The following is a 20,570-nucleotide window of genomic DNA, read 5'->3' on the forward strand; positions in this document are numbered from 1 at the left end:
GATCATTCAAATCCATCTCTGCTCTGTGTCTCTTGGGGTCTAAAGTGCTCCCAATCCCAAGTGCTGCTGTTGTCAGCCCTCCATTGCTTCAAAATTAGTGTGTCCAATTGCAGTACTGATAATTTCACCTTTTTTGCAGTTATCCCCTAATCACACCCAGACCTTCCATTCAGAAAAAAAAGGTGCAAGACTTGGACATTTTAATAAAAGTTACAAACCCATATGGCCCTCGCATTGGCCTGTGTGGACCACTGCAGGGGGATTTGGTGATAGTGTGATCAGCCAAGTGGCAATTATCCTTATGATCTAGGACAAAGTCCATCCAACTACAGAATCCAGGTGGCTGAATCAGAATTAAGTTTGAATCTCCTGGGCTCCATTTTGGCTGAGCTGCCATCTGGAGGGTGTACCAACCAGGCTGGCCTGGGATTGCTATTAGGGGAGAGAAAGACATATCATGCCCAGTAGTGGTCAGGAGAAAATCTCAGTTTTTCAAAGTGAGTCTATATCAACTCCCACCCCTTTTGTCCTGATCATTACCCAGAAAGCAGCCAAGAGGAAGTGACCCCTTTCTGAGGATAGCAGCATTCGGTGACCAAAGTGCCTTACTAAAGTGCATGGACCAGGAGAATGTGAAGGAAGTAGAATTAGAAATTTTTTGAGTCAATTTTTGAGGAGGTCATTCCAGAGCTAGTTGTCTGTGGATGGTAGGGAGCATGGAAGGTCCATCAAATATCTGTATTCTGTATGTCTTCTTTGGTGTAAAGCAATTATACTCCAATACAGATATTAAAAAATAATTTAATACCACACACACAAAAAATCTGTACTATCAGCAGCCGAGGTGAGGGTAGAGAGGGAAGAGAGGAGGAGGGGTACAGAGGGAAGGAGCCTTCTAGGCCAGTAAGGCCTTTATTTTTAGTTTCAAACAGGGTGGGGACTGTTCATGGCTCCATCAAATGAACTTGCAATGCTTTGGGCTGGTTCAACAATTTAAAGTGGGTAAAGACCCTCATGGTTGATACTGCCTACTTTGGCTTTGGGAGCTCTTTGGCTCAGCAGCCATGGTCACATTCTTTTCTGGCTGGTGTCACTGGATTTGCTTTCTTCTGCTGACTTGGGCTTGGCTCATACAGTGGCAATTTTTTTTTTTTTTTTTTAAAGAGACTACTTCAACCTGAGGTATTTGCTGCCCCATTTAAAAAAAATATCCCTTTGGCTTCATCTTCACCATTCCAATGTAAATTTTCCAGGGCTGAGAATTGACGGTAAGAATATATGTAGAATTCTTTGTGTCAGTTTCTCATTCTCCAATAGGTCACCTGCATCAGCATTAGAAACCCAATCCCAGGCAGGAAGAACTCAAATGTTAGTTAATGCCTCATCTGTGGATTCCCAAGGGAGTTTCCCCCCAAAGAGCCACAGCTCCATTATAGCAGCCAGGACCAACTGCAAAACACCCTGGGACATTTTGCTCTTATCTGAATGGGTCTAAGGTTGGCATGAGAGACTGTAGGAGTGACTGAGCCATAAAACAGTCCAGCTGTTGCCATCCAGGGTGAATATTAGTACTAATTATCACAGTGGGGGCAGACCTGAAACTGACCACCAGATTGATGAGAAAATCTCCTGCACAGAGGAGAGTTAGCAACATCCCAGGCACTGTTTCACACAGTTGACCTTCAACTTACTTCCTAGTACTCAGCCTGCAACACTTCAATTCCTCCTTATAATTGGCAAAACAAAAACAAAAACAAAAACAAAAACATTGGAGAACTATTTAATGCCTGATTGATCATAAAATTTGGTCAACATGTTCACTCCTAATTCCCAGGGACTTCCTCAAAATCAGGTGACCTATGAGGTTCTCATCCTTCCTCATTCACATCTCTCTCTACATCCCCTTTGGTCACCAAGACTGTCAAGAACTGTGAAGAGTCTGAGATTTTACCATCCTTATAATCTAAGCCAGCCTGCCACAATTTCATGGATGCTGGGAGAACACACAAGACTGGATCATAGACAAAGCATTTTGCTACTCACAGCACTAGCAGTAACCAGATCTTAGCACTTGTACCAGTTTTGCAAGCCCCAGCTCCTATGGGCAATTCAAAGAAGGCCAGGTGACACCTATACATGTGGCAGATTGTGTTACAAGAGAGAAACCCTGAGTTTACAGCACTCAGACCACTTATAATGGACAAAAGCAAACATGCACTGTCTCTATCTTCCAAAATTGTTTGTTATACAAACATCCTTAAAAAGATAATCCATAACAACAATAATCAGTCCTTGTGCTTGCAAGATGTACAGAAACATGAAAGATCCATGGAGAATTGCTTCCCAAAAATGAGCTTTAGCAAGTACTTCTCTGAGTCACAGCATTCCCCCTAAATCTCTTGTGAGACATAGTCTATTTTCCAACACTGTTTATCACAGATTGGTGATGGGATAATAGTAGATGGCATGGAGCCCACAATGGTGATGACTGGGGGAGACATTAATAGATGGAGGCAACAGGCAACACAAGATTTATTAGTTTAAAGGTTTTGGGGTTGCAAATGGCAGAAATCTACTTTGGTTAATGTAAGTAAAACGGAAATTTATTACAAAATTATGTAAAAGCTCAGAGAAATAAAGAAAAAAGTTGAATAATTGGGTCTTTGGGAGGTCAGAAAGCAGGGCAAATATAGGGATTTAGATCTAGGAACTAATGGACAGTCTCTCCAGGGTGTTTCTGTTAGGATGACCCAGCTCCAACATTTAAATTCTTGTGTCACACAGCTCAAGATTCAAATTTTCCTGTGAGAGAGTCTGACTGACCTCTATTGGATCATATACCCATGCCTTGGGCAGGTGAGAGTAGGGATTTTTTTGTTTTTTTTTTAAAGAATGTAAATATCTCAAACTTTTTTTTTTTTTTTTTTAATTTTATTTATTTATTTATTTATGGCTGTGTTGGGTCTTCGTTTCTGTGCGAGAGCTTTCTCTAGTTGTGGCAAGCGGGGGCCACTCTTCATCGCGGTGCGCGGGCCTTTCACTATCACGGCCTCTCTTGCTGCGGAGCACAGGCTCCAGACGCGCAGGCTCAGCAATTGTGGCTCACGGGCCTAGTTGCTCCGTGGCATGTGGGATCTTCCCAGACCAGGGCTCGAACCCGTGTCCCCTGCATGGGCAGGCAGATTCTCAACCACTGCGCCACCAGGGAAGCCCGAGAGTAGGGATCTTAACAGATAATTGAACCAAGACTGCATTCATCGTGAAGGGAGAGTGCCCAAAGAAAAATCAAGACATTTCCCTGCTTATAAGATTCATTTTCTCAATGTTCTCCATACTGTGGGGGACACGGTTGCTAGGAATTCTGGGATCACATCTAACATCTCCATTATGAGTGAGGGAAGAGAAAGAATCACAGGGAACAGCTCTGAATGGCCAGGCTGGGTCACTGCTCTGCATGTGGGGCTTGGGTGTGGGATAGGGCATTAGGACTGGTCCTTATACCAGAACCATACAGAGAAATAAGGAGGGAACAGTTCCCTAAAGAATGGAAGTGTCACTACCAAAAGACGGGAGCAAGAGCGATACTAGGCTGAGGAAAACAACAGATTTCCGTCATGGTCACCAACCCTGCACTATCCTTCCTTCCAGCCTCGAATTTTGTGAGTCCTGATTTGAGCATATCTGTAGGAGAAAGAAAACTAAAGATGTTGCTGGTGACTTTTCACAGGAGGAGCAGCCCAGGCCAGGGTGGATGGGTTCTCCCTTTGGCCAGCATAGGACCATAGCAGGAGGCTGTGGGATCTTGGACATTTCATCACTGGGTGCTTAAGGCCTTTCTGGGGCCACTGGAAGATGGAGTTCAAGCCTGAGGAGTCTTCCATTAAATGCCACAAGCTTCTCAACAGAGAGCTGAAGAAAATCTATGAGGTGGACAGGGTCAGGGAGCCAGGTTTGCCATTTGGCGCCTGGGGCCGAAGGCCAGAACAGGCAAGGAGCTTACTGGACTTCCTCTCATCCCAGGCCACTCTGCAAAAAAAAGTTCAGTCTAAAATGTCTAGTTCATAGGACAAGCTGGAGGTGGGAACTAGGGTGAGGTGTCACAGCAAAACTCTAAAACCAGATCCCAGCCAAGGACCCCTAAAGGCCAGGTACCTGCAGGTAGAGTCTGAAGACATTTCTTGAGACACCAAAGCCAGGGGAGGGAGTCATTTATGGAGTCTGTGAGTGGGAAGGAATAGAAAAAAAAAAAAGTAATTTTGAACAAATGATGATAACTTTGTGAACATATAATGAAATTTTTTCTTATGTAAGAATAAGAGCATGAGGTATGTAGGTAAGTGATATAATTCTATATCACATTATATAAAACAAAATTTATTATGTCACATATAATATGGTGTAAAACTTTTATTGGCACACTTCTCCTTGGATCTCCACGCAATTACTAGGGAAGTAATGTAGAAAGTCCCAACAGGAGAATGTCTTTGCTGCTACACAGTGTTCTTAGAGCCTGTCAACATAGACCCCCCCAGCCGCAGAGCTACCCACGTGGAGCATGGCTCATAGAATAAAATCTGGGAACTAGGGAACTGGAAAATCTGAGATTTGACAATCATCTGCAGGCCATGGTTCAAGATGTTAAGTTGTCATAAGAAATGCAAAGGATTTGTCTATGGACCTTGATTCATAATGACATGTAGTCAGCATTTGCATCTCATCCTTGTGTGATTGTGAAACCTCTTTCCTCAGGAGCTTAGCATTTAATCCATGCTGGCATTTAAAACAACTCAACAAACAATCCAAATATTCGTCCACTGGGAAATGGATAAACAAAGTGTGGAACATGCATACAATGAAATACCACTTGGCGATAAAAAGAAACAAACTCGTGATTCACACAGCAATATGGATGGATTTCAGAAGCATTATGTTAAATGAAAGAAGCAAGACATAAAAGAACTACATACTTTATGATTACATTTACAGGAAATTTTAGAAAAGGCAAACTTAGAGTGACAAAGAGTAGACGGTGTTTGCCATGTGGGAGGGGGATTTACTCCTAAGGGGCACAAGGAAACTTTTGGGGGTGATGAATATTTTCTATTTTTTGATTAAGATGGTGGTTAAATGACCGTATACCTTTGTCAAAACTCATCAAATTGTATACTTAAAATTGGTGACTTTTTTTTTACTGCGGTAAAATATACAGCATAAAACTTACCATTTTAACCATTAAATGTACAGTTCAGTGACATTATTTATCTTCACAGTGTTGCACAACCATCACAAAAAGTTTTTCTTTACTCCGAAAAGACACTGTCCCCATTAAGCAATAACTCCCCATTCCCTCTTCCCCCAGGGTGACTTTTATTGTACATAAATTATACTTCAATAAAGCTGATTTTAAAAATTAACTGCCTCCATCTAGTCCCCCTGCCTACTCCCTAGCTGAGGTAATTTTTGTAGCCTCATACTGTACACACCCCTGTGATTTCTCTCTGTGCTCCGGCCCTGCGTGCCCAGGCCATGGAGATGATCTTCCTCTCCAGAGTATCCACAAAGCACACAAGTGCATGGCTTCCCCAGGTTATCTGAGGACTTTACTCTTTGGCCCTCATCTTGACAGCAAGACATCTCTTCCCTCTCTCCACCTCTCCACGAATCTTTTTGCTCAGCCCAGCCTACCAGGGTCTAGCTTTGAGCAACACACACACACACACACACACACACACACACCCCAACAGCTTCTCCCTTCAATAGTGTGACACAACCTGTTAGTATGTCTCCCCCACCCGCAGGTCCCTGACCCCCTTTCCCTTAGCAATTTTTTCCTCCTTGATAGTCAGCTAAGTCCAACTTGGACTTCACACTTATATCTTAAATAGTATAGAGCTGATGTAAAGGCCACGGGAAGAGAAAGACTTCGTGTTTTCTCCTAAAAAGACAGGAATCTTTTCTATGTCATCCTTCTATAATGACCTCTGTCTAAGCTCACCCTCCCGAGGAGAGGGAGCTTACTGCCCGAAGTGTCCTGTTCTACTGTTGGAGCAAAAACTATTAGACTCTGACTGTTGGTCTTTCTATCCTTTAAAGGGACAGAGTAGAACGTTCCTCTCCCTATCCACTCGCCTTCCCCCTCTTCTCCCTAAGCCTTCCTCTCTCCTTTTCCCCAAGCTAAGGGCCAGGGTGGGCTTGGTTAAAAAACGAAATCCCATCTTTTCACAAGAGGTGCTATCAAAGCAGCTGTGGAGTGTCTGCCTAAGGGAGTAGCCATTTAGAGCCCATTTCCTATTCGTGAAGCCCGAGGGGACACAATCTGGTAACGCGAGACTAAGGAAAGAAATGAACACATTCAATCATGGGAAAATGAAGATGGGTGTGCCGCATATTCCAGGTTGGACCACCTCAAAGGAGGCTGGGCTTGGCTGCCCACCCAGACTCCTGGGTGGGGTTGGAGTATTGAACCCCGCCCCCTACAGCTCTGGGGAACTTGCAAAGGCAACAGATCACTCCCGTGGTGTATGCTGCTAGGGCCACGCTCTCCCTTCGATGTGCTGAACAAGATTTGCCGGTGGAGGTAGGGAAAGAATTCTGGGGCAAGACTGACCCTGTGGACAGGTAGCAGGGTTTCTTTGAGAAACGAGGAGAGGAATACATGGAAAAGAGGTTAGAAGAAGATTAGAAGAAAGATGCAAAGATAGGGAGTGATGTTAGAGACCAAGCATGCCCATGAGGCACTCTTTATGAATAACTTAACTTCCTAAGTGGACTCTTGGAAAAATCACCTTTAGCCCCCAGTTTTAATCCCCTTTCTCCACCACCTTGTATTATAACTCCCTTCACCTTAATGGAAATCCACCCCCCCCCCCTTCTCCTCTCTTGCCCACAAAGCACACACAGTCTGATCATCTGTACTGGCTTGTGTGATGGTATTTTAGAAAATAAAGGGAGTGTATAATAAAGTGTGGCCCGCCTCACACTCACACCTCCACCGGTGCAAGTGGAGGGACCCACTGAGGGGAGGGACTATGACTAGGAATTCCAGGCAGGGAGCAGCTGTGAGATTTCCTGAGGTCCCCAGCAGAGCTGGGAGCAGAGGGAAGCACGTGACCTTGAAGAACAAACAGCTCCTGATAGACAATTCAGGCGGAGCACAAGATAAAACCTTTCCAAATACTTGCGAAAGGAAGTAACTTTTTAAGGAGGGGAAGATGATATTTGGGCCACAGGTGGATCAGGTTGTAGACATTTTACTTTGCCCCAACTTGGGGAAGCAAGTTGCAATGGATTTGTCAAGGTCAAGGCCACATTTTCTAGAGTGGAGCTTTGGGTAAGGATATAAAACTTACAGAAAAACTATATTAAGGAAAACTTAGAAGCAACAAGCTGGGATAGATCTTCCACACCAAGTGATAAGCAAAGTGTTATGATCTCAATATAGAGAAAGTACCTCCAATTCAGTGAGAAAAGACAACATAACAAAGAACTGAAAATGATAGCATGCACAAAACAGGATAAAGTGAGGAGTGTTCATTTGTAAGGGACTACTTGTAAAGTTAGGAACAACCAGTGCAGTTATCAGATAACCCTTTCTGTGTGAAAAGTCAGAGGGAAATGTTACAGGAACCCAGACTGAGAGAGGATCAGGTTAGAAGAGCAATGAACTCTGTTTTGAAGACACAACCTGTCAGAGGCAACCTCCCAGTAGAGGGCCAAGGGAGTAAACACTTTGACTTTATTCCCTTCCCACCTCCAATCTCCTGCCAGCCTCTCCACTGGCTGAACCCAGCAGGGAGCCAAAGGGCACCAGGGCCATGTTGATGAAACCCATGGAGGTCAAATTTCTAGGGTGAGAGCAGAATGGAGAAGGGGAAGAGTGGCAAACAGAAGATATTCATCTCTGAAGGAAAGAATATGAAAATGAAATATACAGAGAAAAATATTAAGGGCCTATTGGCCACATGATGTAGGCTCAATCTCACCAGTCATTAAAAGCTCAGATACTGAAGTCAGACTTCCTGAGACTACCTGGTCTACTACTTTATTATGGAATCTTGATCAGGTCTTGTTTTCATCATTGGGGTAATAAATGGAGTAATAATAGCACCTATATCATTGAGTTACTGTAGGGATGAAATGGAAAAAGGTATGTAAAGCTCTGGGCAGGGGGTCAGCATGGGGGAAGCAATCAATACATGATATTGTTTTCCCTTTCAAATTGGTAAATGGTAAAGATCTATTAGACTTGGTATTGGCAAGGTTATGGGGCAAAGGACACACTCAGACGCATTTTATTGGGAGTATGAATTGGTGTACAACATTTTGGGGGGATAATTTGACAGTATTGTACTTCAAAATAGGAGTAAACAATTCCATGTCTAATGATTTATCCTACACAGTTACTTTCAGGAATTCATAAGACTATATATACAAAGATATTCAATGCCATATTGCAAGTGGGAAAAGTTGGAAATAACCTGAATTTATATAAGGGAATTTTATGTACCCATTTGTGCTGGTTATCTATTGCTGTGTAACAAATTATCTTCTGAAACATCAGAAATTTAGCAGCTTAAAAGCAGCAAAAATTTATCTTCTCACAGTTTGTGCAGGGCAGGAATCCCTGCATGGCTTAGCTGGGTACCCCTGGCTTAAGGTCCCTCATGAGGTTGCAGTTGTACTATTGATCAAGGCTGTGATCCATCTGAAGGCTCAAAAAGGGAAAGGGGGAGGATAAGACACAGATCAAGATAAGCCTTTTTTATTCCTGCATTGGGCTCCCCATCTGGCTTGGACGGGCATGAGTATCCTCTCTTCCTGTTGGAGTAATAAGACTCACAACAAGGGTTTGGGCTTTAGAGTGGAAGGAACCAGAGGAGGCCTTCTGTCCTGTCTTGATCTTAGCCTCTCCAGGCCAGGCTACTTTAGGTAAGAGCTCTTCTCTTTTGAGAGAAAACACCGGTGGTCTAGAGTTGAAGTCCAAGCTAACTGCAAGATTTTGTTTTTCCTTGCTTTGTTCTCAGTGACTATATTTTCTCTTGGTGTCTTAGAAGAAGGGATTGGCATCTGAAAGAGAATTAAGATATCTTGTATTCCAGCAGGTCTGAGCTAAATCCACGTCTCAATGTGTCACCCCCTTCAAATACATTCGACTACACATGTTATGAAGACATCCATCATGGTCCTTCTAAGTCTTCTCATCTTGAGGCTAACCACTCCCCATTTCTTACCATTTTCCCTCAAATGAGATAGGTTTTATATCCTTTATCATTAAGTCACTCTCTAAAGTAGTTGTACTCCATAATACTTGATGGGTGAATTCATTCATTTGGTAATAAATATTCTAATTTATCAATGTCCTTCTCAAAACATCATCATGGCATGTTAGTGTTTTAAGGACAGTGTATTAGTTAAGATGCTTTAGATTACACAAAAAAGAAAAATTGACCTCGAGCTGAGTTAAACAATAATGGAATTCATTAGTTCACAAAACAAAGAGTCCAGAAATTGTAAAGATCTGACAGGATTGGAAGGAGAGGTTTACATTGTGGTAGGGGCTCTGGCTCTGCTTGTCTATCATGCTCTCGGCTCAGCTTCAGACCTGGTCCTCAGGCAGGGGGTTCTCCTGTTAACAAAGTACCCGCAGCCATTCCACTCTTATCAAGGCAAGTCATGCCCACGCAGAGAACGGAGAGCTTCCCATTCCTTAAGCACAAAGCCGAAGGGGCTTTGGCTGGATCAGACCAACTTGGGCCACCTTCCCAGACCTGACCCAACCACTGTCTGCCCTGTTTGCTTTGTGGAGGTGCCCACTTCTGAGCCAATGACTTGTGGAGGTGCCCACTTCTGAGCCAATGACTGCTGCCAAGAGGAGGGGGCTTCCAAGCCAGTCAAATCCTCCCTTTCCTCAGCACCTAGAGGTGGGAAAATCTCACTCATATCCCATAGCTGGGACATATAGAGCGTGCTAGGGAGAGAGGAAAGGGAACTTGACTCTTCTATCAGGTATTCAGCTTGTGTTTATTCATTCAAGACTGTGTGCCAGATCTTCTTTTAGGCCCTGGCAATACTGCCAAGGACAAAATGGATAAAGTCCCTGCTGTCAGGGAGGGGAGATAGAAAATAAAGAAACACATAAATAAGTAGGTAGGGTAAGAACTCTGGAAAATGATGGGGGACTGCTATTCTATAGAGGGTAGTTGGGGAGACCTCTCAGGAAAGGTGACATTGTGGGATGGGGGCCGTGCACTGAGGTGGCTGAGCCAAAGAGGAACCCCTGCTGCCCTGTGCACACGCCGGGCCCCTCCCGCGGGCCAGCTCCTGCTGCTGTCAGCTCTCTGAGGGGCTGGTCCACCTCAACCATTCTTGAGATATCCCTCCTGTCCCACTGTTTGAAATGACACCTTTTCTTATTCTAAATTCTAAAATATCTCTGGCCTTGGGACTTTCCTGGTGGCGCAGTGGTTAAGAGTCCTCCTGCCAATGCAGGGGACACGGGTTCGAGCCCTGGTCTGGGAACATCCCACATACCGCAGGGCAACTAAGCCCATGCGCCACAACTACTGAGCCTGCGCTCTAGAGCCCGCGAGCCACAACTATTGAGCCTGTGTGCCACAACTACTGAGCCCATGTGCCATAACTACCGAAGCCCGCGAGCCTAGAGCCTGTGCTCCACAGCGAGAAGCCACTGCAATGAGAAGCCTGCGCACCACAATGTAGAGTAGCCCCTGCTCACCGCAGCTAGAGAAAGCCCCTGCGCAGCAACGGAGACCCAACACAGTCAAAAATAAATAAATAAGTAAATAAATAAATAACTTACTTTAAAAAGATTGCAGCCTTTTTTTTAAAAAATAAATAAAATAAATAAAATATCTCTGGCCTCATTTCTGTCCCTTTCTGCCCTCCTCTGTCCATCTATCCATTCAGGAGCCAAGGGCCAGGCAAGAATGCACCTGCTGAAGGCAGCCAACTGGGTGGTGGGCTGGGGAGAAGTGGAGACTGTGGCAAAGGCATCGGCCTGACAGGCGGCCTCACCCGGGCTTCAGCTGGCCGCTGCTGAGAGGCCCCAGGGCTCTGGAGGGTAGAGCCACTCGTTTCCCATCTAGAAATTTGGAATCACGTGTGAAATCTAATTTCTAATCATCAGAGGAGGCCGATTCGATTGGCGTTTTGTTTCTTTCAGTGATCACGTTGTCAGTGGGTGATATGGCCTCCAGTTTGCTTCCTCTGGAGACACAGTGATTCCGAGTTTCTGGAGGGGGGCCCAGACGCTATGCTGGGAGCCACAAAGCAGCATGTGGACTCTCCTCTCCTGGCAGCTGAGGAGTGACCCCAAGGCCTAGCCGCACTCCCGAAGCCCACCCTCAATGAAGGGACCGTCCAAAGGGGGAGCTCCCAGCCCACCCACCCGATTCACTATAGGCGTGCTTCCTTTCTTTGAGACTTATCCAAATTTCTGGAACATTCTACAGTCTGTTAGCCCCAATAACCAATAACCCTCCCATCCTGCCTGCCACCCCATCAGGCCCTCTTGCCCTCCCCCCAGCAAGGCTCCCGTGTTCCCTGCACCCGAGCTTTCCAGCCACCAGTTGCCCATTTGAGAAGTGATTTAGAAGAAATAAGGGAGGGAGCACTAAGTAAGCACAGAAAGCCTGAGGTGGGAGAGTGCTTGTCACATCCAAGGAAGCACAAGGAGTGAGGGCCAAACATGTGGGGCCTGGTGGACCACGGCAAAGACTGAGAGTGGGAAGTAGGGAGGAAATGAACCATGTCTTCAAGGCCAGGGGCCTGATTTTTTTTTTAATATTTATTTATGTAATTTATTTATTTTCCTTATTTTTTTTGCCTGCGTCAGGTCTTAGTTGCAGCACACGGGATCTTTGTTGAGGCATGTGGGATCTTTTTGTTACGGCACGGTCTGCTCAGGTTTCTCTCTAGTTGAGGCGTGTGGGCTTCTCTCTAGTTGTGGCATGTGGGGTTTATTTTTCTCTCTAGTTGTGGCATGCGGGGTTTGTTTTTCTCTCTCTAGTTGTGGCACGTGGGCTCCAGGGCACCTGGACTCTGTAGTTTGAGGCACGCAGGCTCTCTTTGAGGCGCGCAGGCTTAGTTGCCCCACGGCATGTGGGATCTTGGTTCCCCGACCAGGGATCGAACCTGTGTCCCCTGTGTTGGAAGGTGGATTTCTTTACCACTGGACCACCAGGGAAGTCCCAGGGCCTGATTTTTAAGCTATGGTTGCCAGACTGTTGGTTGCTATGTCACTGCCATCTCCACTTGTTCCTCGCTGCAGAGCTCATCTGCCATTAATGTCTGCAAATACTAGACACTTGTTTTCCCCGCCTGCCCTGAAGCTGGGACGTGAGCAAGTGATCCAAAATCTAAACTGCTTCCCTAAGTTGTAGTTTAGGATTAGGTAGATTGGAAAAGGGAGAGACTACAAGCCAAGGGCCAGTCAGGAGGCTTTTGCCCAATTCTAGGACAGAGGTAAGTTGTGTCTGAATATCAATAATGGTCATAGGACAAGAGATGAGGGGTGGACAAGACAGAGATGGAAATGACATGTTCTGGCAATGGGATGTGAACAGAAAGGGAGAGAGAAGTGGGGTGAGAAAGCAGTGGGGGGAAAGTGGCAGAGCCGGGAGCAAGAATAGTAGTGTGGCTAGAGAAACTGACTTCAGTGATGTGGTGGCAGTCCTTCTGACATGGAGTGCATCCACACGTAGGGGAAGGGAAAAGCCTCCCATCTTTGGGGAGGAGTATCTAGAAAGCAAAAATAGAAACTATTCAGACTCATTCACAGATCCGGTCTCTGTGTATGTTATTCATTCTGCCTGGGGGGCTCTTTGCCTAGCAAACTCCTATTCATCCCTCTATACCCAGATTAATTGCTACCTTCTCCAAGAAATCTTCTTGGACTACCTTAAGGCAGAATTATTTCTTTTTCTAGGTTTCTGGAGCCCTTCACTGACACCTGTATCCTATCACTTGCTACATACAATGCATTGTCATTTTTCTGTTTCCTCTTTAGTACTAGATGGCAGGTGGGCTCCTTAAGGGGCAGCTTAATAATTTTGTATCCCTGGCATTTAACACTGTGCCTGAAATATAATCATCAAATGAGTGATGAATGGTTGAATAAAATATCGATGATGGAAAAAAAGGTAGAGGCTAAAAGTGGTAGCAGAAAGGGGTGAAATGTTGAAATATTAAAGTTAGGATATTGAGACATTCATAGAGAATGGTGGAACAGATGAGGTTATCCTTGGAAGCTCTTAGAAGATTCTATATGTGGAAGGAGGAGAGCTAAATCTTTGAGCTAATACCAAAACAGAGAAGAATTACGATCATTACCTGAGAATAGCTCAAGAAGAAATGTGCAGAGAAAAACAGACGACATATTAGATTAAGTTGAAAGGTAGAGCCCAAAGAGAATCTGAAGGTCAGGAAATCATGAGAGTGTCTTCTTCAGAATTTCTGGAAACATAACAGTGACATTTTATGAGGCAGTCACACAATGCAATCATGAAAGTCTTACATACTCAAGATTGATATTTCCACAGCATGCAATGTAAGGGGGTTGGTGCATTCTCAGTCTACAGATGGTATAAACATGATAGATTTGTGGCATTTTTCTGGGGGCCGATCTTGAAGCTGGGCCAGTGGCATTTTTTTCATTGTTTCCATTCTTCTTCCCCTGCCTCAGGACCATTTGGGAAAATTAAAGTTATACCAGCTCTAATGGTGCTTTTATTTTCTCCATTTTGTATCAGCGTTTTCAGAGTGTACTCTATCTCAGTGGTTCTCAGCTCAGGAAGATTTGAGCCTTTCTGCTGCTCTCCTCCCAAAATGGAGACATTTTGACTGTTGCAACTGGTATCTATTGGGTAGAGACCAGGGATGCTGTTAAATATCTTAATGCACAGGAAAGCCCTCAACCACAAAGAATGATCAGGCCCCAAATGTCAACAGGGCTGAAGTTGGGAAGTCCTGTAGAGTCTGTCCTATATTAACAACACAGATATTATGCCAGTTCCTTGGCGGGCCAGCTTTAAAATTTTGTGGTTCTTAATAAATGCAGAAAATGTGGAGCAAGTTCCTTTATTTCCATTTCTGAGGTTAAAACGACACTTTATCAATATAGCTTATACAGCACTTCAAATTTTATCAATCTAAAGTCCATTTCAAAAGGGGAATTCCTCAGGTACTTTTTGGGCTAACACTAACATGTGTTTAGTTTAACAAGTACTTAGGTGACATTGCTAAAGGGCTATAAAAACAGTGAAGATTAAAACAGGATGACAGTAGTCACTGAAATCATGCCCAGAGTCTTAGTAGAGTTAGGGGTAGTAGGAAGTAGGAGTGAGTGGGGGCCGGCACATGCCTGTGTCTCACGTCCCAGGCCTGGCACTTACCAGTCATTGGCCTTTGGCAAAAACAATTAGAAAGCACTCAATAAGGTTACCAGAACGGTGGGCACTTCTATTTACTGGTCAGAGTGGTGCCAGCGCATGACAATGGCATGAAGATAGTTTACATTTACTTTGGCAGGCCAGCTTTAAAATTTTGTGCTTCTTAACAAATGTCAAAATGTTGGCGTGATTCCCATTATTTCCATTTTTGAAGTTAAAGCGGGACTTTGTTGGTATATCTCGTATTGCAGCTCAAATTGACACAAATTAAAAAGTGTGGCTACACTGTGTTTCTTCAGGGAATCACTGACAGTTATGACAGGAGAGCAAATATCTGCACAATTCCTGGGACAAGAGGCATTATCCCAAAGCTGTTGTTTTCCCAGTTGTGTGATGCGCCACAAGAGGGTGCCAGAGACTTCTTCTGAAAACTTAAGCGGGTTGTTTGGGTTTTGTTTATATTGTAGCCAAAATAGTCACTGGATGGTGCCCAAAGACTTCTTTTGAAAACCTACATGGCCAGTTATTCGTTTGGTGTTTAAATCATGGTAAAAATAATATACGGTTATCATATTTAATTGGACCAATACAATACATGAGGTCAAGGGCAAACATCTCAATTCAACATAGACCAAATCTGTTTTCTCAATTTTAGATCCTGGTCATAGGAAAAGTCCTGGAGAAAAATTTTCTTTTTCTATTAATCTATTAAAGTTTTAGTGAAAAAAAATTTTTAAATCACACTCCACTGGTGGTGATTTAGCAGCCCCATCGCCTAGAAAGGATGGGGTTCTTAGGATCTGCTATACGAAGCCCATTTCCCAGCTTTGCTGGATTACTGTGAAGAAAGAGCTGCGTTGGTGACTCCGGTTTCTTTTCCATTGTAAGTTTATACCTGAGCAAAGAAGCACTCTAGGAGCACAGTAGCAGGGCTTTTTGGAGTCCTGGGCTTTATTCAAAGTAAACCTCAAAATATGGTTTTAGACAGACATGCAGGGCCTTGGGTTAACAAAACCTCACATCCCCGTCCCTGTCTCCTGCCTTGGGGCCAATCCTCTGAGCCTGGGCAGGGTCTGAGGAGCTGCACCTGCAGTAGGAAGTCCCACAGGCTGGTTGGGCCCCAGGAAGTGGGGAAGAGGGACACATTCAAAATAGCACGTGTGCATAACAGCCACAGAGAAAAGGAACTCGAGGTCTTTCAGATGTCCCAATAGGACTATTCGAATAGTGATAGTTCCTTAGAGATTGCTTTCTCAACTTACTTCACTTTCTCCCTTTCATACTTATGTAAAGACTAGGCTTAAGAACAATAATGAAGTAAGAGAGAGCCCTGAAACCTGGAACCAAAGAACCTCAATTTTGTCCCATCAAAAAGGCTGAGAGGGTAGAGTAGAAGAGGGAGGAGGAGCAGCTAATGACTGATGGCCACTCTCTGCTGGCACAGTCTTAGCGCCCACCCAAGGCTGACTCACTGAATCCTCAAAAGAATTCTACCCATTTGACAGATAGGCAAACTGAGACTTTGAGAAGTTACTTTTTCAAGGCCACACAACTGGTAAGAGGTGGAACCAGGAAACAAACCAGAAAGTTAAGAAATGCCAAGTATGCGAAATTTTAATATAGGTGGACAACTAACTCTCCATAACCTTTAGTATTCACTCTGTGGTGGTTGTTCTCAGAGGAGCATATGGAAAGTGGGTTCTTTGCTATCTTTCTTTGACTGAAGGAGCAATGACCACAGAAGATATGGTTGTGACTTAGGCACTGCCCAGGGGAAGGGATTCAGTCCTCTCTAAGGAGGTCCCAGGATGCCGGGTGGTCTCCGGTTCAGAGTAGAATGAGCCACCTCGATGGGCCATGGCCTACCTAAAACTTCCCGGCTTTCTCCAAGGTGGTAGTTTCCCTCTACTGTTTATCAATATGCTATAAAAAGAAAAGTGCTTGTAAACAACTTGAGTGCATGAACAATCTAATTAAAATAATTAAAGTAATAGCTTGTGAAAAAAGTAGTAAAACTAATTATTATAGAGTAGCAGTGTGGGAAGGCGAAAACTGCTGACAGTCTGTTGGTCTAAGCTGCTTCATTTGGCACAGAAAAACACAGACAGTTAACCAGGTCCCTTCTGAGGATATGGTTCCTCCCTCCCAACCTAGATTTAAACTCTATTGCTTCTCATTTCAATGTTTGATTTTCTTCTTGGCAGCAGCCATATGCAAGTGACCTTCCAATGGTTCTAACTCCTGATTAAGGAAATTGTTCCTTAGGGTCAAATGTCTGACTTTTTTCTTTTACACTCAGAGAATCATGAAAGTTTAGAATCTGAGACCCTATGAACTGAAGGAACATATAGACTCCTAGTAAATGATCCATGGATGCATGACTCCCTTTGCCAACGTTTCCATGTGATGGCTAGCCACTCTTTCTTTGCTCGAGTACCTTGCAGAGGCAAGGAAATGCAGCTGTGGCTGATCGGACTGCTGTCAAATACCCTTTTGTTTCTGTTTTAAGCTATCCTCTATCCCTTTAATGTCCCACTACTCCTTGTTCTATCCCTCAGGGCCATAGAGAATAAGAAAAATGCTACTCCCAGGTATTTGAAGGCAGGACTATGTCAGCTCATGCCTTCCCAGTATTTAGTTCCAGCACCAAACCTGCTAGGTGTTCTACCTCCACGAGATAGAACCTGGTTGAAAGGTCCCACAGTTTACCTATGAGGGGTATTTACCTGAAACGGCCAAATACAGTCCTACAGAGGTGAGGACCATAGTCTTTGCTGGGAAGAGTAATAGTTGTATCTGAGGGGAAATGGAACACCAAGTCAGAAGGTAGAACAGGGGACAGAAGAAAGATATCAAACAGCAAATTTGTTCCCTCAGAGGGTCAGGAGTAGAGGAGAAGCAGTAAGAAGTACAGGTACAGAAAGACAATTCAGAACTAAGACCATGGAATAGTAAATTTTTACAGCAACTCCCCTTTCATTACATAGAGATTCATACGTAGCCTATGGTCATGCAGGGCCAGATTCCCTCAGTTTAACACTGGTAGTTCTTCAATTATTCATCATACGACTGCTATTGAAACACCTTTATAATCCATGCTAGAATCTTGTTGAACAGCTCATTAAATAACTGATCATTAGTTGGTAGAATCCACCTGACACTTTTGGGTAATAGTGTGTCTCAGAGACATTTAAAATGTATACCAGAGCATGGAGCAGAGTTTCTTTGCTCAGGAAAAGTCACTATAGTGGACCCTCTTAGTTATGTAAACATAGCTTGATTAAGTACATGGAAAGCACTTAGCGTAACCAATAATATCAGCACACATCACCTCCCCCCTTTAGACTAAGTGAGTCTCAGGGTTCTTGGACATTGGAGGTAAGTGAGGCAGAGGTGGCCTTCAGGAGAGAGATACAGACCATATTGCAGAATCAAGCAATTTCATTAAAATGTAAAAGTGATTACATGCACACCAATGTTCATTGCAGCACTATTTACAATAGTCAGGTCATGGAAGCAACCTAAATGCCCATCAACAGAGGAATGGATAAAGAAGATGTGGTACACATATACAATGGAATATTACTCCATCATAAAAAGGAACGAAATTGGGTCATTTGTAGAGTCGTGGCTGGACCTAGAGACTGTCATACAGAGTGAAGTAAGTCAGAAAGAGAAAAACAAATATCATATATTAACACATGTATGTGGAACCTAGAAAAATGGTACAGATGAACCGGTGTGCAAGGCAGAAATAGAGACACAGATGTAGAGAACAAACATATGGATGCCAAGGGGGGAAAGCGGGGGTGAGGGTGGGGGTGGGATGAACTGGGAGATTGGGATTGATGTATATACACTAACATGTATAAAATAGATAACTAATAAGAACCTGCTGTATAAAAAATAAAATTCCAAAAAAAAAAAAAGTAAGAGTAATAAAAGTAAAGTAATACTGTGGCAGGAAAGAACAGAGTGGTTGGGGCTAGGAGATTCCCAGGGACCACTGGATGCCTTGCCCAGGAACCTGGGGGGATAGGGAAGGGCCAAGTTCAGTATCCACATCTGTGTCTGCAGGCAGCATCTCGTCACTGGGTGCCAGAAGGGAGAGAGAGCCTGGGAGTTGGCAAGAGGTGATTGTAAATATTTCAGCTCCACATTATTTAATAGAAAGTGTGTAGAAGTGTGAGTGTGAAATAAACTCCTTTGAAATGAACTCCCTTTGGGAAAAAAATATACTTTGAGTTAACAAAGCAGGTCATCCTGGTTTCATGTGGAATACCCCACTGACAGTGTTCAATTCCCAGTTCATAGCCCCTTCCTTCTTCTAAATTTCTTAATGGTCACTAACTGGGATTTGGTGACATCATTCACAAGTTCATTGGGTAGCTGATGTAATTCATCCGGATTAGGACATGTGTGCTCCCTTAGAGCAGCAGGTTTCGTTCATTCAGCAAGTCTCACCAGCTTCTTCTTTGCAGAGCCCTGAGGTAGGTGCTGCAGGAACAGTGACAAACTCTCGGACCACCCTCCACTCCCTTTGGGCTGCAGGTCTCCCTTTACAAAGTGCATTGTGAGCTTCTGGCTTTGCACCTGCTCACTCACAGCAAGACGCCCAGTTATCCTGGAAAGTCTTCCAACTGCTGGGGCTACCTTATCCTCTAAGGTAAAAATGAAATGGGAAACCCAGCATCTCTCTCCAAATCTCTAGATAGTCCCAGAAGGTTATTCTTCTTCTAGTCGCTTCCAGGCTCCAGCTTCCTGCTTCTGCTAAATTCTCCATCCCCACTCAGCCCCTCACCTCCTGTCTGCACTGTTCCTTTTATACATCATGTTACCCCACCATGGAAACAGCTCCAATTTTTCCACTCCCCAGGCCCCATTCCCAAGGAAAACATCCCACTGTGCCAGTTCAGGTCCTCTGAGATTCAGTCACCAAGACAGAATTAGAAATGCAAGAGATTTCTTGAGGAAAATGCTTCTGAAGGATGAAGAGGAAAGAAAGAGAGAGAGAGAGAGGGCAGGAGTAGGTAGGGGAAACCTCAGACATGATCCAGGTCTGACACCTGTGAAGAGAGAAAGGGAAGGAAGGAAGACGATTGGTTGGAAGAGCCTGAGGACACAGCACAGCTCGAGAAAGTCCTGAGCAGGCAGATGGGGAGACTTAGAGCAAAGATCACCATCGGAGGAGTCCCGCAGTGGGCAGGAATAGCCCAGTCATAGCCTCTGCTCTGTTCAGTCACTGGCTGGGGCAGCCCAGGGAGGCGGTGGCCTTGGCGTGAACACTGTTGTGTGTCCCAAAGGTGCAGCAGCTGGAGGCTGATTCTCCGGAAGAGAGACCTTAGCGGCATACTCCGCCACTGCCACACCCATTGACTTAGGGCACCACATAGCAGACTTTTATTGAGCTTCTAAAATAAAGGAGAGAACGATAGGACTTACATAAAATCACAGCACAGCACAGCCAATGATGTAAAACCAAATATTGGACACCTTTGGGTTTAAAACTCACTCAGTCATTCTTAACTACTTGCCGGCTCTCTTTGTGGAGGGCCCTGACAATATTACACCCTCACTTCCCTTCCCTTAGCTCTTCTTTCTCTTCCTCTCTTTTCCTTTTTGGCTGCCGGTCTTCAATTCTTGATACTTTTCATATACAAGGCAATTCATCCTTGGGGATTTCTTCTTTCATATCCAAGGTCATTTGCTAAACAAGGGATAGTCTTCTCTCTGAACAATTCTACTTCCATCTTCAAAATTAATGTTCTTAGGCTCATTACATAATTTTTCTCCACATTTCTGTAGAATTTTAGAATTTTAATTGTAAAATTTAACTGAATTTAATTTTAATTGACAACTGAGTGCATTTGCATTTTTGCCAAAGAATTAGATATGTCTTCTAAGATCCTTGCCGTAACTGTCAATCACTTCATGAATGATTTCAACTCAGTATAATTCAGCAATATTTATGCCGTTCCACTCAGTCCTAGAAACTACACTAAACTGCTTTGGGAGATTGCAAAGAGAATTGGAATTAGCTTCTGCCCCTAAGAAATAAGCTAGCTTCTAATTTCTTGAGAGAAAAGTGGGCATATGTATACTGCCATAATGACTCAGTGGCTGATTAGATGTCTAGCCGAGCAGGCTGAAGATGACTTCTAA

General features: G+C 44.1%; 1 long non-coding RNA gene across 2 annotated transcripts in view; it reads right to left on the reverse strand.

Annotated features, from left to right (window-relative positions):
- The window catches only part of LOC309636578, a 48,534-nt gene that overhangs the window by 7,053 nt on the left and 20,911 nt on the right, over positions 1-20,570 (reverse strand). The window contains exons 2-3 of one of the 2 annotated variants that reach the window (XR_014250083.1): positions 3,203-4,218; positions 3-2,847 (exon numbers count right to left, since the gene is read on the reverse strand). This is a non-coding gene — a long non-coding RNA (uncharacterized lncRNA). Of the gene's footprint in view, positions 1-2; positions 2,848-3,202; positions 4,219-20,570 lie in introns of those variants that run through there. The other variant, XR_014250082.1, reaches the window with a different exon arrangement.

Source organism: Balaenoptera physalus, assembly GCF_965194825.1.
Source record: "Balaenoptera physalus genome assembly, chromosome: 1".
Taxonomy (NCBI): Eukaryota; Metazoa; Chordata; class Mammalia; order Artiodactyla; family Balaenopteridae; genus Balaenoptera; species Balaenoptera physalus.